Consider the following 18,267-nt stretch of genomic DNA (forward strand, 5'->3'; position numbering starts at 1 on the left):
TCTTTAATTGATTTTTGTGAGTGGTGTAAGGTAGATGTCCAGTTTTATATTTTACTATTTATTTATTTACTCTTGGCAGCACTGTGCAGCTTGCAGGATCTCATTTCCCACCTACCAGGGATCAAACCTGGGCCACAGCAGTGAAAGCTTGAAATCCTAACCACTAAGCCACCAGGGAACTCCAGTTTTATTCTTTTACATGTGGTTACCCAGTTTTCTTAGAACCATTTATCAAAGAGACTATCTTTCCCCAATTATATTATTGACTCATTTGTCATAAATTGACAAAATATGCATAGATTCATTTCTGGGTTCTCTATTTTGTTCCATTAATCTGTGTGTCTGTTTTTATGCTGATACCACACTTTTTTTGATTACTGTAGTTTGTAGTAGAGTTTGAAATCAGGAAAAGTGATGCCTCCAGATTTGTTCTTTGTAAAGATTGCTTTGGCTGTTAATCTTTTTTTAGTTCTGTATAAACTTTAGGCTTCTTTTTTCTTTCTCTCTGAAAAAAACCATTGATATCTTGACAGGGATTGCATTGAATCTGTAGATCGTTTTGTGTAGTATGGACATTTTAACAATATCAATTCTAATCCATGAGCATGAAATTTCTTTCTATTTACTTGTGTCTTCTTCAGTTTCTTTCATCAGTGTCTTAACAGTCTGTGTGTGTCCTTATAGTTGAGGTGAGTCTCTTGTGGGCAGCATATAGTTGGGTTTTGTTTTGTATCCCTTCAGTCACTCTGTCTTTTGATTGGAGAATTTAGCCCATTTTCATTTAAATTATTTATTGATAGTTATGTACTTATTGCCATTTTGTTAACTGCTTTATGGCTTTTTTTGTAATTCCTTTATTTCTTTCTTCTCTTTCTCTCTTTGTGATTTGATGATTTTCTGTAGTGATTTGCTTAGATTCCTTTCTCTTTATCTTTTGTGTATCTATTATGTTTTTGCTTTGTGGTTTCTGTGAGGCATACATAAAACTTCATTATGTTTATAACAGTCTTTGTTAAGCTGACAACAACTTAACTTTGAACACATAATAACGGTCTACATTCTTCTCTCCTCCCAACATTTTGTTTTTGATGTCACAGTTTACATCTTTTTACCTTGCTTATCCATTAACAAATTATTGTAGTCATAGCTATTTTTAATACTTTTGTGTTTTAACCTTCATACCAGAGTTGTAAGTGATTTACCCACCACCATTGCAATATTAGAGTATTCTGAATTTAACTATATATTTACCTTTACCAGTGAGATTTATATTTTCCTATGTTTACCTGTAATGAATTAGTTTCCTCTTGTTTCAGCTTGAATAAAGTCCCACTTACATTTCTTTAAGACCTGTTTAGTCGTGATGAATTCCTTCACCTTTGCTTCCCTGGAAAATTCTTTCTCTCCTTCAATTATAAAGGACAGCTTTGCCAGATATAGTACTCTTGGTTGGCAGTTTCTTCTTTTAGCACTGAATATTTCATGCAACTCCCTTCTGGCCTGGAAAATTTCTGCAGAAAAATATGATGATAGTTTTATGAGAGGTTCCTTTGCTTGTAACAGGTTGCCTTTCTTTTGCTTTAAACTTCTCCCCTTGTCTTTAACTTTTGACATTTTAATTATAACATGGTTTGGTGTGGATACTTAGGGTTGATCTTATTTTGAATTCTCTGGGCTTCCTGGATCTGGGTGTCTGTTTCTTTCCCCATGTTACAGACATATTCAGCCATTATTTCTATGAATAAGTTTTATACCCTTTTCTCTCTCTCCTCTCCTTCCGGATTCCTCTAGAAACTGTATATTGGTCCACTTGGTGGTGTCCCATAAATTCCTTATGCTATATTGATTCTCGTTTCTTTTTGCCCCTCTGATTGGATAAATTCCACTGTCCTGTCTTGCAGTTCACAGGTGCTTTATTCTACTTCATCCAGTCAGCTCTTGAACCCCTCTATTGAATTTTTCAGTTCATTTATTGTATTTGTCAGCTCTGTGATTTCTCTTTGGTACTTTCTTACGTATTCTGTCTCTGTTGAATTTCTCACTTTCTTCCTGCATTTTTTTCTTCTGACCTCCATGAGCAACTTTATGATCATTATTTTGAACTTTTTATCATGTAAATTACTTACCTCCATTTCATTAAGCTCTGTTTCTGGGGTTTTATCTTGTTCTTTTGTTTGGAACAGATTCCTGTTTCTTCATTTTTCTTTACTTTCTGTGTTGATTTCTGCACATTAGATAAAACAACCATCTCTCCCAATCTTGAGTGGAGTGGTCTTGTGTAGGATATGAAACTTATCAGTAAGCTTAGCCTGAGCTTTTGGTTGCCTCTCAAATCTTTGTGTTTGTCCAAGCTGCCTTCGTTGTTCTTAGTAGCTCCCAGTAGTTGAGGTTTTGCCAAGATTTGCCAGGGTCCCAAGGGGGAGAAATCACAGTGAGCACCTAGATGCAGGCTGATTGGAAGCCAGGTCATCAGGCAGCAGCTGGAAATGTAGTAGTCTCCCTTTCCAGGGATAAACTGGGAAATAAGCTTTTTTTGCCTGCTCCCTCTGTGCTGAGCCCAAGTATATAGCTGGGGGTTGGAGGGGAGGTGTGATTTTGGTCCCATTAATAACTGCTTCTGTGTTTGCTACAGTCCTGTGGGACTCATAAATGCAAGACCCATTGGCTGTCAAGCCGGGAGATCCAGGAACCCATCCTTTGGGTAGCAGTCACAAAAGCTGGGCCACCACACATATATACAAGCCCCTTCCAGGGAGACATTGGTGATTTGGAGCGGGGGAGTGAGAAGGCAAAGGTGGTGTCTGCTGGCTACTCTGGTCTATGGGGAGGATTACAGGCAGCCCCTACACGAACTTAACTTTCTTACTTCAACTTAACAATTTAAGAAGTTTTTGTCCTTCCTATCAATCATTGTTAAATGTCTTCTCCACAAAATTATTAATTTCAGCATATGTTTTAGTTGGCCAGAAAATGTTTGTTTTTAAATAACTTTTTTTGTATTTTCTAAGAAAATACATAGATGATAGGTTTTCTGATTTCTTTTTTAAACTTCAGAGTGCCCATAAATTCCTTTTCCACATGAATTACAATATTTTAATTTTAAAATCCTTGGCTATATAAAATTTTTCCTTCAAAACTTCATAATTTCTGTTCTATTGTCGTTTAGATATTTTTCTTCCTTAATGTTTATTCTTTGTGCTGGATTATGTTTTAGGCATACATAATCCAGAGTGGCAATGCCTCCAGGTTTTTGCAATAAGCTGACTGATTGTCTTGTGGTCAAAATGTCCAACAGTAAAATAAGTTATTTCCTTTTTCCTTGTTTTGATATGTTTCATGTTTATTTATTTTTCCTTAGTATAAAATTGAAAGAGTTTGTGTCAGAAATTATTAAGCAGGACTAATAGTAAGCTTAGACCTATGCAAGTTTATTTTACTTATGCTATTATCAGGTGGTAGCAATGAATTCCATAATCTTACAGTCAATGAATAATAAAATTTAGAACTAAGTGATGCTTTAGAAGTGACTAGTTTACCACTCCTTTCTTAGACATGAGTAAACTGAAGCCCAGAGAGGTGTCACAAAGAAGTTCATAGAGCTGTTTGTCAGTAATATCAAGAGTAAAATTTATATCCTTTTTTCTTCTAGTATTTTAGCATGAACAAGAAAACACTTACCTGACTATTCCATTTATAGTTTCCTACTTATTCATTTCTGTCTGAATCTCTCTGCTTTTCTCATGGCACATTTCTAGAACTTTGAAATTCAGGAGTGAGCCTGGCCTCTGATCACCCTGCTTGAGGAACTGTCAGACATCACTGTCCTAAAGGACCTTTTCTTTTTAGAATGAGGTATAAATACCTCCATCTGATTTATGCACAAGATTTACTTCTCTGTTCAAAAAGACCATTTTGTTTTGTTTTTGTTGTTCTATGTTTTCAAAATTCTGTGTGACCAGTGGAATTAGTTTTGCCTATGAGAAAAATTAGTACTTGTTTTTCCTTATTATACTTTTATTCTGTTCATTTATTCTATAGCTTGGTGTAAGATCTATTTTATTTTTTAAAGTACAGTACAGTTTAAAACATGTTTTATTCTGGGTTTCAATTTGGTGGATTATGTTTTATTTTTTGTTATTTATTCCACATGTTTGTAATCATTGAGACTTAAATCATTAACTGCTATTTTGTAAGAGTCATTTGATGTCTAATCATTCTTTTAATCCACTTAAAATAATTTTTTAAACTTTTTTTATAAAAACGGAAAATCATGTTGATGACAAAAAACAAATAAAAATAAATCTGTCTCACTTTAGTTAAATTTAGTAGCTTTTTAAAAAATAAATCCTGTTTTATAAACTTTTGTACCTTGTATCAATACATCTAGATCACAATGAATTCTTGGCAAATGATACTGTAAAATTTAGAGTAAAATGGAAGTAAGTGATTCAAGTGATGACAGATAGACAGATAGATAGTAAATTGATATAGATATTAATTTATTGACTGATATAGTTTGTATTTCAACAGAGAGATTGCTTGCTTCCTCATTAATGTGCTTTTTTTTTTTTGCAACCACCTTCACCCACGCATTTAGCAAAGCCAAGTAACTTATTTTAGTTTTCATTAAAGGTTATATTAAATTACCAAATACCATGTAATAGGCAGCCAGGATAAATTACTAGACTTTTACTCTGCTCATTTTCCCAGTAAAGAGATTAGCAGGATTTGTTACAAATAAATACAGAGTTATCATTTCCTTAAAACAGAAAATCATCAAGGTCCTTGCTACTCAGCGTGTGGTTCAGTGACCAGAAGCTTGACATCAAACATATAGAAACACACAGAAAATATATAAAATCTCCCATATATCCACCACCAAGAATTAAAAAATGGTTATATTTGCTTCAAGTATTATTTTTTAAAAATAAAACATTACAGGGCTTCCCTGGTGGCGCAGTGGTTGAGAGTCCGCCTGCCGATGCAGGGGACGCGGGTTCATGCCCGAGTCCGGGAAGATCCCACATGCTGCGGAGCGGCTGGGCTCATGAGCCATGGCCGCTGAGCCTGCGCGTCCGGAGCCTGTGCTTTACAACGGGAGAGGCCACACAGTGAGAGGCCCGCGTACCGCCAAAATAAATAAATAAATAAATAAAATAAAAATAAAACATTACAGATATAGCTGAAGTCTTTTGAACCTCCTGGTCCTTTTAACTTCTGTGTCTCCATATCTTAACATAGTTCATTTTTGGAATTACATATGTATGTTGATAGTCAATATGTAGTACTGTTTCCTATGTTTTAAATGTTTTATATAAATAATGTGATACTTATAATTCTATGACTTCTTGTTTCACTCAACATTTGTTTTGAAATTACCCATTAAGATATGTTTCTATATTTAAAATATTTTTCTTCTATAAGTTTTAAAGTTTTGCTAGTCACATTTATGACTTAGTCTATCTAGAATTCATTTGTGTTTCTGTAACCCAATATAGAAAAAAATTGATTTAAATCTTTATAAAAATCCCTTCACCTTAATCTTTGAAATCTCCTTGGCTTTCTTTTATATATATATATGTATATGTGTACATACATATATATGTGCATATATATTTTTATATTTACTCCTTACATTTTTTTCTGTTAAGAAGAGTTAAATCTTATAGAAATTTGTAAAGATCCATGAAAAATCCTTTGAGATTTTCATTGAAATTGATTGGATGTACAGATTGGAGTAAAACTAATAGTTTTATAATACTATATAGTACTGTCACTTCTATTTATAAACATAGTGCATCTATTCATGCATTTTTTCATGTGCTTCAAAAAAGTTTTGTATTTTTGTCCATTAACTTTCTTGTGCTACTTTTGTAGATTTAATCTCAGATAACATACATATTGTTGCTATAAGATTTTACTTTATGTGTGCAGATATAGACATAGAAATAGACATACAAACATAGATATAGATTGCGTGTGTGTGTGTGCATGTATATGTCCAGCAGCCATGCTGAGTTCTCTTCTTTGTCTATGTATGTACAATCTTGTCCTCTGTGCATGCACACACACACACACACACACACACACACACACACACACACACATCAAATAAACCCCAACAACTTCTATGCCTTTTTTCTGTCTTATATGCCTCTTATTTTATTATATTATATTATATTTTAGTTTTATTTATTTTTGGCATTACCAAATTGGCTAGGACTTCCAGTACTTAAGTAATAGCAGGCAGCCTTGTTTTTCAGTGATTTCAATGGCAATAGTTCAAAAGCGTCATACATTAACATTTTTTGTAGGTTTTTGTTGTTGTTGTTTACGTAAGACATACATTTTACCTATAAGGGAGTTCCATCCTATCTGTAGTTTGCTAAGTTATGTTTAAAATCATAAATAGTTGTTGAATTCTATGTTATTTCTACCTGTCCTAAGTCTATTTTTCTCATATACTTTGTTGTTTGGGTAAAGTATATTAATAAGTGTACTTGTGTTAAAATCCCATTGCATTCTTGGGATAAGCTTTTTTTATTTATTTTGATGAATTTGTTGCATTTATTATAATGCATTTTATATGCATTACTAGGGGAAGATCTGTTTATATTCCATTTAGATGTTAACCATTTTATACAGTAATGAGATTGGTTTATAATTTTTATTTTATTTTATTGTTCTTCCCTATTTTGGCATTGATACTGTACTAGCTTCATAAAACAAACACAGTAGTTTTCACTACTTTTTCTATTTTTAGCACAGTTTGCATAAGTTATGAATCATATGATCTGTATAGTGAGATATACCTCATTTAAAAGAATACCTGAGCCATATATAAAAGACTTTACCTTTTACATGCCAAAGTGCGAAATTACGAGATTTAATTCCTCCCTACTTCTCTTCAGATTACTTGTAAACTGAAAGCTACTCAAGAATAGGTTTTGTCTAATTCATCATTTTTTTCCATACCTAGAAGGCATTATGTATTCAAAAAATAGTTTTGATGAATAAATGAAAAACACTAAGTGTTATCTATTAGAGGTAATGGGACTTACTTTGCAAGAATATTGACAATATTAAATGTGTGATTATGTGTAAAGCATCTACATAGTACCTGGAATGTGTGTTTATATTCAGGACCAACTCCTTGTTGCATAAAAGATACTGAGCATTTAAACTCTAGAACAAGTTTTTTCTCACTTTTGTGTGCTTAAGGACCATGTGAGGAGATCGCCTTCAATGAATATTCCCAAATAAACCAATTCAAGTGAATAGCCCAGAAATCTCTTAAACAAGCATAATAGGTGATCTAGATGCATAAAGAACATGGACTGTACTTTAGAAAATACAGCCGTAGAAAAGCATTGTTAACTAGAGTGAATTGTTTACAGTTCAAGCAGTTGACACTTGACATAATTTTAAAAGCAATAGCATTTAGAAATTTTAAAAGCATAATATTTAAAAAGCATATTGCAGTATGTGTTCTTAAGTAGATAAGAACCCCATGGAGCTGGACGAAGAGTTACTGAATTATTCCTGTTGATGTGTGACCATCTGGTAATGGGGATTAAGAACTAGTCCACTCTCCATTAAATAATAATGCATTATCATTACATTCATCCTCCTTTCCTCCTACACCACCTACACCTGATGGGGTAATCACTTTTCTCATAGCTACAGTACACAAAATGCTCTTCAGAACATGGTTTAGAAAATTCATAAGAAGGGACTTGCCCTCGTCTCATGTCTACCATTTACACCTAAAATAAGAGCTTGTGAAATTGTAGAATATGTGAGCTTCATGCAGAGTACAGTCTGAAGCTCAGTATTCACTTTCTGAAGTCCATAAATGCTTTTCCTTCAAAGAGCTCCAGGCACTGAACAATTTGCTTTCAGAGTGTAGAAATCACTTTTCCAATGAAGATTTCTAAATGCCCTTTGAGTATTTGAGAGTGGGAGCGCAGAGAATAAAGAACAGTGAGAATATGCGGGGGAATGGAAAGAAGGTAGAGAAGGAAAACAATTACAGTTGCAAATGACTGAAAGCATTATGAACTGCCTAATGACTTCATTTTGGGGGTTATGGGAGCTTTGATAGTGGTGCTGGAAGTAGGATACCTGGTACCGTGAGACTTTTCAGACCCGTAGCTTATACTTAGCTGTGCTGCTTTCCTTAACACCACTCTGGTGGTCTTTTCTCTGTCTTCTCCCCAGTTATTACAATATCAAATTTCTCACATCTGGACACAAGCTAGGAATCTTTGTTTGCAAAGCCCTCTATTAAGATGAAACTTCTAGTTCCAATGAAATAGAAAATAAATAGATGTATCTATTCTGCATACGGTATAAACCTGACAGATGAATAGTGCACTTCTTGTGTAGCTCAAAAGTGGGCTTTTCATGTAAACTCAATTCACTTCCTTAAATTTTGGGGTCATTTCAATCTTACAAGCTATGCTTTAATTTATGAATCACAGGTATTGTTGAGGTTTGTAAAAATTAACTCTGATGAGATTCGGAAAATACTGTTAGTTTTTATATAACCATTCTTTACTACAATTTTCACCTTCTGACTTAAAACATATGCTCCTTTTGAAAATGTTCATTAACCTTTCACATGATGTATAACTAGCTTTATCACAGTAGATAAAAAAATTCCCACTTAGAGTTTTGAAAGAGAGACCCAGTGGGAAATACACAAATGGTAAACTCTACCGAAGGACACAAAAAGGCCCATAAAACATCAGAAGGGTTATAGAGGTCTATGGATTTTAATTGCTGTGTGCCATTGGGCCTCTACAAAGCAATCAAGCAGGCAATCTCCAAAGACAGTCCTGCCATAAGACATTTAACAATAGAGTTCTCACCCCATCGGCAGACTAGGGTTTATGAAGGTCCCAATAGCAATTAATGACCTTGTATACTGAGAGAGAGAGAGAGACAGAGAGAGTTAAACTGGCTCTCTTTTTGATGCATAAAATAAGTATAGAAATGATAATTTTCAAGAGGAGGGAAGTAAAAGTTAGAGTAGGGGATATAATAACCTTTGTAAGTGCTCTTTATATTTTCTTTCTTTCACCTTCCCCCAAAGGTAGAGAGAATTATTGAAAATAAGGGTTGTCACCCAAATGGGTTGTTACTTAAAAGATGGTTTTACTTTGTTCATATAGTGGGGTGGGGAGAGTAAAATTGATAGATTTATCTGCTGTTGACCATAACACAATATTTCAATTATTTGAATATGAAAGGATAATAATTGTAAACATTAAGATGTCCCTAATATCCATTATACGTTGATCCCAACTCACTGAAACTAGCTAATATTCTTTATACTACATTGCATACCTGCTATGTATCATGCACTGCACATTATTTTATTTAATCCTAAAATGTAAGTGTTATATTCTTTAACTGATGGAGTAGAGCAGGTAGAAAGATGGCTCAAGACCAGACTTATAATAAGTGACTACACTGGGATTCAAATCTAAGACCCTGAAATCAATGTCTTTCTACTACTTATTTACCACTGGAGTCAGTAATACATAGCTGTGTTGTGGGAAGTCTCCTGCTTTTCAACAAATTCCTCCCAACTCTGGCCTAGGTTTCTGAAGAATTGGAGAGTACTTAGATATGATAGATGTTTCCTTCCTATCTGCCTTGGAATGCCTACTAAGCAGAGACTTGGTATTATATTTGGAGAATCTTCCCTACATGTCAGCAGAGACTGTAAATAGTCTGAAAGCCTTCTGCCCAATATCCCAGTGCCTTATATTGACTAGACCTATTGGCCTCCAGAGAACATTGTTCAGTAGTGTCCTCATTTAATTTCCATTATCTGTAGCCATTTTGCCACACTGGCACTTTGATTCAGTTACCACAGGGTAGAGTTTCTGTCTGTTCCCTCCTATAGTGGGCACTGGTTGAGGGCAGGTCTGAATCAAAGTTCCAAACCAAAAGAGAAACAACTTGTGAATTGCATTTATAGCCCTTCAAATTGTTAAAATTTAGAACTTTCCCCCATCCCTTGCTTTTTGGGGTTGGACTTTGGTTTTCTCTATACACATTTAATATTGAATTCAGAGTACAGTCTTTCACCTCCTCACCACAAGCCTGGGCTTAATGGAAGATAAAGTCTATCTCAGTTTGTCTCAGACATTACTTTTAATAGTCATCATTTAATTCTCCCTTTTATCCTCCAACATAACTTATGTCAACTATTTCCCCTTTGTGTTGAAGGGGAAATATTATGACAATGCAAATACTTCCTTTAAAACTAACCAAGAAAAAATGTTTTATAAAGGATATTTTTCTCACATAAAACATTATTTACCCTATATTTTTTGTGTAATTGATGTCTTAGTCCCACAGGATGGCTCTCACATGAAGAGGGAGAAACTCGGATAATAGCAATAATAATAGCCCTCTATTATTTAGTACCTGATAGGAATAAGGCTCTTTACAAGAAGGCTTTTATTTTTATTTAACCAATGTTTAAAGAGAACTTTATAGTTCCCAAAGGTAATTTCACAGAAACAACATCATAACTATATTTTTAACGTAAATAGTTCTATCTACCACATTTGAATTTATGCCTGAAATTGAAAACAATTGTTTTGAACCCTAACACTTAATTTGGTGACCCAACACAGAAGAATATATAATACCTTCATGTAAATAAAACCATGTTTCTTTGGTTCTTTCATGTGTAAACCTCCAAACTTTCCAAAGGCCTAACTCATTTTGAGTAAAAGTTAGTTCTCAAACTGGCCCCAGACAACATCCAAGGCCTGCTTCTGTTTCCTCTCTGATCTGTCCTCCTAACTTGCTCCAGCTTCCCCAACTCTAGCCACACAGGTCTCTGCTCATTCTGGAACAGACAAGGATTCCAATAACTCAAGGCCTTTCCCTTGCTCTGAATTCTCCCTGGAGGCTTCTTCTTCCAGCTGTCTTCCTGGATGTCTCCCTTAATGTCAAAATTTTGCAGATATGTCACCTTCTCAGTGAGGCCTTTTTTGATATTCCAATTTATAATGCCTCCCCCAATCCCACACTTCATACCAGTCTTTTCTGATTTGTGTTTCATTTTAGCCAATTTATCATTCTCTGCCATATATTTTACTACTTTATTTAATTTTTCCCCAGCTTTATTGAGATACAGTTGACATATAGCATGGTGTAAGTTTAAAATGTACAACGTGATGATTTAGTATACATATGTATTGTGAAATGATTACAGCAATAAAGTTAGTTAACACACACATCACCTCACAGTTATCTTTTTTTTTCCTTTTTCATTTTTCCTTTTTGCAGTGAAAACATTTAGCAACTTTCAAGTACACAATCCAGTATTGTTAACTGTAGTCACTATGCTGCACCTTACATCCCACAACTTATTCATCTGCTAACTGGAAGTTTATACTCTTTGACCAACAACTCCCCATTTCCACCACCTTCCCCCTAGCCTCTGGCAACCACCAATCTAGTCCCTGCTTCTGTGAGTTTAGCTTTTTTTGATTCCATATATAACTGAGATCATACAATATTTATCTTTTTCTGTCTGATTTATTTCACTTAGCATAATCCTCTCAGGGTACATCCATGTCACAAATAGCAGGATTCTCTTCTAATGTATGGCTGAGTAATATTACACTATACATTGTAATATAGTAAAATGGGTTGTTTAGGTCACTTAGGCTGTTTTCATTTCTTGGCTATTGGGAATAATGCTACAGTGAACATGGAATGTATATACCTCTTAAATAGTGATTTCATTTCCTTTGGCTATATACCCAGAAGTGGGATTGCTAGATCATATGGTAGTTCTATTTTTAATTTCTCAAAGAACCTCCATACTGTTTTCCATAATGGCTGTGCCAATTTACATTCCCACCATCATTGCATAAGGATTCCCTTTATTCCACATTCTCAACAACTCTTGTTATCTCTTCTTTTTGATCACAGCCATTCTAACGGGTGTGAGGTGATACCTCATTGTAGTTTTGATTTGCAATTCCCAGATGATTGTTGAGCACATTTTCATATACTTGTTGGCCGTTTGTATGTCTTTGGAAAATGTCTATTCAGGTCCTCTGTCCAATTTTGAATTAGATTATTTACTTATTTGCTATTGAGTTGTATGAGTTCCTCATATATTTTGGATATTAAGCCCTTATAAAATATGTGACTTACAAATACTTTCTCTCATTCCATAGGTTGCCTTTTAATTTTGTTGATGGTTTGCTTTGCTGTGCAGAAGCTATTTATTTATTTATTATTAATTAATTAATTTATTTATTATTGGCTGCATTGGGTCTTCATTGCTGTGTGTGGGCTTTCTCTAGTCGCCTTGAGCAGGTGCTACTCTTCATTGTGGTGCACGGGATTCTCCTTGCGGTGGCTTCTCTCATTGCAGAGCACAGGCTCTAGGCGCATAGGCTTCAGTAATTGTGGCTCATGGGCTCTAGAGCACAGGCTCAGTAGATGTGGTGCAAGGGCCCAGTTGCTCCGCAGCATGTGGGATCTTCCCGGCCCAGGGCTCAAACCCATGTCCACTCCATTGGCAGGCGGATTCTCAACCATTGTGCCACCAAGGAAGTCCTGAAGCTTTTTAATTTGATATAGCCCCACTTATCTGTTTTGCTATTGTTGCTTGTGCTTTTGGTATCATATCCAAAAAATTATTGCCAAAAACCAATGTCAAGAGATTTTTTCCTATTTTTTTTTTTGCAGGAGTTTTATGCTTGCAGGTCTTACATTTAAGTCTTTAATACATTTTGAGTTAATTTTTGTGAGTGGCATAAGGTAGGCATCCAGTTTTATTCTTTTTGCATGTTGTTATCCAGTTTTCCCGGCATCATGTATCGTAGAGACTGTCTTTTCCCTGTTGAGTATTCTTGGCTCCTTGTCATATATTAGTTGACCATATATGTGTGGGTTTATTTTGGGGCTCTCAATTTTGTTTCATTGAACTCATTGTCTATATGTCTTTTTATGCCAGTACCATACTGTTTTGATTACTATAGCTTTTTAATATAGTTTGAAATCAGAAAGTGTGACGCCTCCTGCTTTTTTCTTCTTTCTCAGAATTGATTTAACAATCTGGGGTGTTTTGTGTTTCCATACAGATTTCAAGATTGTTTGTTTTATTTCTGTAAAATGCTATTGGAACATTTTTTTCCCCAAGACCTAGTTTTATTTTTTTAGTTATATTCTTGTCATTTTTTTCCATTCTTTTTATTTTATTAGCGATAATATTTAATTATGTATATATTGTCTTCTGTATTCAATTTAAGTTTCATTACATATGAAATATTCTGTCTGTGTCACTTTTCCTTTTTTTTTCCCCCTTATACCTTCACAACTGTTCTCCAGTGTGTTTTTGTTTTTTCTTTAATTTTTATTGCAATATAGTTGGTTTCCCTCTTTTTCAGATTTCCTTCCCATTTAGGTCACCACAGAGCATTGAGTAGAGTTCCCTGTGCTATACAGTAGGTTCTCATTAGTTATCTACTTTATACACAGTATCAATAGTGTATATATGTCAATCCCCATCTCCCAATTCATCCCACTCCCACCATTGGAACTTTGATAGGGATTACATTGAATCTATAGATGGTTTTAGGTGGTATGGACATTTTAACAGTGTTAATTCTTCAGATCCATGAACAAGGAATATCCTTCCATTTATGTGTGTCTTCTTCAGTTTATTTCATTAATGTGTTAATAGTTTTTAGTGTACAGATCTTTCACCTCCTTAATTAAATTTATTTCTAGGTATTTTATTCTTTTTAACACAATTGTAAATGGGATTGTTTTCTTTATTTCTTTTTCAGGTAGTTTGTTTCTAGTGTATAGAAATGCAAGTACATTTTATGGTTAATTTTGTATCCTGCAACTGTAGTAAATTTGTTAATGAGTTTTAACAGTTTTTTGGTGGTGTTTATAGGGTTTTCTCTATATGTGATCATATCGTCTGCAAAGAGAGACAATTTTACTTCTTACTTTCCAATATAGATGCTTGTTATTTCTTTTTCCTGCCTAATTGCTCTGGCTAGGACATCCAGTACTATGTTGAATAGAAGTACTGACAGTGGGCACCCTTGTGTTGTTCCTGATCTTTGAGCAAAAGCTTTCAGCCTTTCACTGTTAAGTATGATGTTAGCTGTGAGTTTGTCATATATGGCCTTTATTCTGTTGAGGTACATTCCTTCTATACCCACTTTATCAAGAGTTTTTTCATGAAGGGATATTGAATTTTATCAAATGCTCTTTCTGCATCTGTTGAGATGATCATAAGATTTTTATCCTTCATTCTATAAACATGATGTATTGTGTTTATTGATTTGCATATGGGAACCATTCCTACATGCCTGGAAAACATCCCACTTGATCATGATATAGGATCTTTTTAATGTTCTGTTGAATTCAGTTTGCTACAATTTTGCTAAGAATTTTTGCATTTACATTCATCAGGTATGTTGGCCTGTAGTTTTCTTGTAGTGTCCTTAGGTGTTAGGGTAATGCTGGCTTTATAAAATGAGTTTGGGAGTGTGTCCTCCTCTTCAATTTTTGGAAGAGTTTGAGAATGATTGGTAAAATTATTTAAATGTTTGGTAGAATTTACCAGTGAAACCATCTGGCTCTAAAATTTTCTTTGTTGAGGTATTTTTGCTTACTGATTTAAGCTCCTTTGTCATTACTGGTCTGTTTTGTTTGTTTAATTAATATCTCCCTATACATAAATTCCTTGAAGACTGGGATTTGGGGCTCTTTTATTTACTACTGTATTTCCTATACCTATAAAAATGATGGCAGATAGTACAATAAATAATAATTAAATAACAAAAAATAATTGTTAAGAGAGTGAATGACTGAATGAATGAACAGCCTGGTTCAGCCCAGGAGTTGTCTTTAAAGAAGCAGAGTTCAAATAGGTCAAAATGAACTCCACTTTTCAATTGCATCTCTAGAAGCCTATAAAGGAGATTCAATTTCTGACATTTGGCAATACTTCACCCTTTTTTCCTCACTCCCAATTCTCAATCACACCTGCTTCCCGATCCTTCTGTTACCAGTTCCCCACCAATCACAAAATTCCTGTCCCTAGCCTACAGCTTGTCCTTCCACCCTTCCCTCTTGTTCTTCTATCCCTCCCTCTTTGTGATTTAGCATGATAAAAATAAAGTAAAATCAAGCTGGCAATGGCTGGTCTATCTATAATGGAGGTTTTCAGGGGAAAGGAAATTGAAATCCTTTTTAGCAATGAGAGGAGAGAAATGATTGGGCAATACTTAAACAATAAAAATGTATAAGCTTTCAAAATTTGTCAATATTTCTGAATTTGTGGCTCATTTTTAAATTAACTTCAAAAGAAAACTTGTACCTTGACAGGGAGAGGAGTATGTTGTGACACAATTGTCAGTGCCTGTCTGTGTGTGCTTAGCCATATTAGAAATGTATCTGTTCATCCAATAACCACCTCAGTAGTGCTATTTACATTAGTAATATCACAAGCAGTTAATTTTTTAACAGGATTCATAAGTTTAAATTGTCTTCAAATATGTTAAATTATGACAGGCTTGAAATGAACTTTCTGTATCAAAAGAAGAACAGTAGAATGGAGTTTCAAAATATACATTTATGAATGAAGCTAGTGTCTGTCACTGATGGAAACAGGACACATTCACATTTGTTGCAAGCTTTTCAGACCTATCAAGGGAAGGTGGCTATAGATGTAGCTTTGTTTCATTTTGTTATCAAGACACATGAAACCAGCATTTTTGCCTACCATATATCGAGTAATAAAATTAAGATAGAAAAGTTTACGCATTGCTCAGTGAATATTATTGAGTGCAAATAGGTTTGTGTGGGGGGGGCTTACTCAAGTCTTTCTAATGACTGTCTTTCAGCCACCAAATACCTATCACTCCAAATGATCCAATATTCATGTAAAACTGAAGTTCGGGGATATATTATTCAATTAAGGAAAACAAAATAACTCTGCAATTAACAAAATAGGAAATGCAGTCAAAACCCTGGCATATGCTATTAAATTTTACAGGATCTGATACACTAGACTATGCCACGTACTAAAATATGTCATAAAGTTTTACCACAATCCTAAAGGTACCGAAGAAATGAAGTTAAGCAAAGACTGTGAGCAGTGGGTTATCATATGACTATGCCAGACCCAGTGGTTAAAATTTTTCAGAAGAATCTGTATAAACGGACGGTAAAGAGGCCTTAGACTCACACTTATTCTAATAGAGAAATAATATTTTATAATTATACAGCCAAAAGTGTGCTATAGTTGATTATAATTGGTATTTAAAGAGGTGTTTCCCCACCCCCAGGGTGGGAAATGCTTTTATTAAATTTCTGACAATTTTGAAGCAACTATAATAATAGGAATAATGGTATTTTAGAAAGTAAATGAATAACCCAAAGGTTTTTCCTCTGCCTCATCCTCATCCTCTTTCTCTTTCCACTTAGTAAGTGTTGGAATGCCCCATGGCTCAGTCCTTAGACCTGTTTTGTCTTCTTTCTGTATGTACTCCTCATATGATCTCATTCAATCCTATGACTTTAATTATTTCTGTATTATTCAGGATGAGGTAGGCTATGCTACAATAACAAATAACACCTGTATTTTGAGAGACTATAACAGGAAAGTTGATTTATCACTCATGCTTTGTCATTGTGAGTCAGTTGGGAGTTATGTTACACGTTGTCTTCGTTTTGGGACCCAGACAGATGGAGCAGCCACCATCTGTAAAACTGTCAGTAGACAATCGCGGAAAAAAGAGTTCTTGAGGCCCTCGTACTGAAGTCGAATGGTCAAGCCTAGAATAGCTTCCTCTCAAAGCTATTTTCAAGGCCTCAACTAAGCATAAGGGATCTAAGAAATGCCATTTTACAATATGCCTGGAAAGCAGAGGCCTGGAAGTATCTGATACCACGTCATCTCTTTCTTCCTGATGACTCAGTAAATACAATAATAAGGGTTCAGTAAACTCTTCACTCAGTACTCATGTATCCAACTGCTAAATCCATATTCTAATTTGAAGGCTTAAGAGCATCTCAAATTTGACATGTCCAAAGAAGAGCAATTGATTCCATAGGCCTGTAAGCACTCCTGCTCCAAGCTTCCCTATCTCAGCAAATCATTTACCATCATTTACCTGTTTACTCAGGCCCCAAACCTTGGAGTTATTTTTGACCCTTCTCTTTCTTGTAAGTCAAATATTCAATCTGCCATCAATTTTCTTTATCTCAACCTTCACAATATCCGAAAGCAACCACTTTTTACTGCATCGCCTTCCATCTAATCCAAGCCACTACTTTCTCTTACTACTTGGGCCACTAAAATGGTCTCCTAATTGATCTCACTGTTTTTCCTAAAAATTATTACCCATACAGCAACTAAATGACCCTTTTAAATCACAAATAAGATCATTTCATACGCTGTTTTTATAACTCCAATGGTTTCCAATCACATTTATATTAAATTTCAAGTGGTCTGTTAGGCCCTACATAATATGACACATACGAAAGTCTATTCACCACCCAGTGGCCAGAATAATCCTTTTAACATGTAGTTCTTATCATGACACATTCTCTCTCAAAGTACTCAGACTGTTTCCCATTACACTTAGATAAAATCCAAAGTTCTTATTATGGCCTTAAATTTTCTTGTCATCTTGACCCTGGTTCTCTCTACAACATGATCTTACCATTCCTTTCCTCACTAACTTCTTTACTGTTTTTCAAACTTCCCGTAAACATACTTACCTAACATCTTTGCCTTTGTTTTTCTATTGGTCTGGAGCTCTCTTACCTAATCATCTACTTGTCTTGCTCCCTCATTTCACTGTGGTTACTACTGAAATATCACCCATCACAGAAATCTTCATGCCCTGACTGCCATCTAAAATAGCATTCCTCCTCTCCTTCCCCACCCCCTTATCCTGCTTCATTTTTCAAATGCCAAAAACCATGGTTTTTGAATAAGATTTAAGGCAAACCAGGAGATCATGAGGAAAATAAAAGAATAGCTCTTTTGCAAAAATAAAGTAAAAATCCAATGCTATTTTTATCAAAAGGGTAAAGGATGCTCCATTCCTTGCTTTTATGCTTCATTAGGGTCATCTCCGAGGCTGCCAGGGATTTTTAGACCCATGATTTGGGTATTCCTTTAATCTGACCAATTTCCCTTTTCTTTATAAGAAATCTTCTAAAAAGAGCAAGCAGTCTTGCCTTATT

Source organism: Physeter macrocephalus, chromosome 9, assembly GCF_002837175.3.
Source record: "Physeter macrocephalus isolate SW-GA chromosome 9, ASM283717v5, whole genome shotgun sequence".
NCBI lineage: Eukaryota > Metazoa > Chordata > Mammalia > Artiodactyla > Physeteridae > Physeter > Physeter macrocephalus.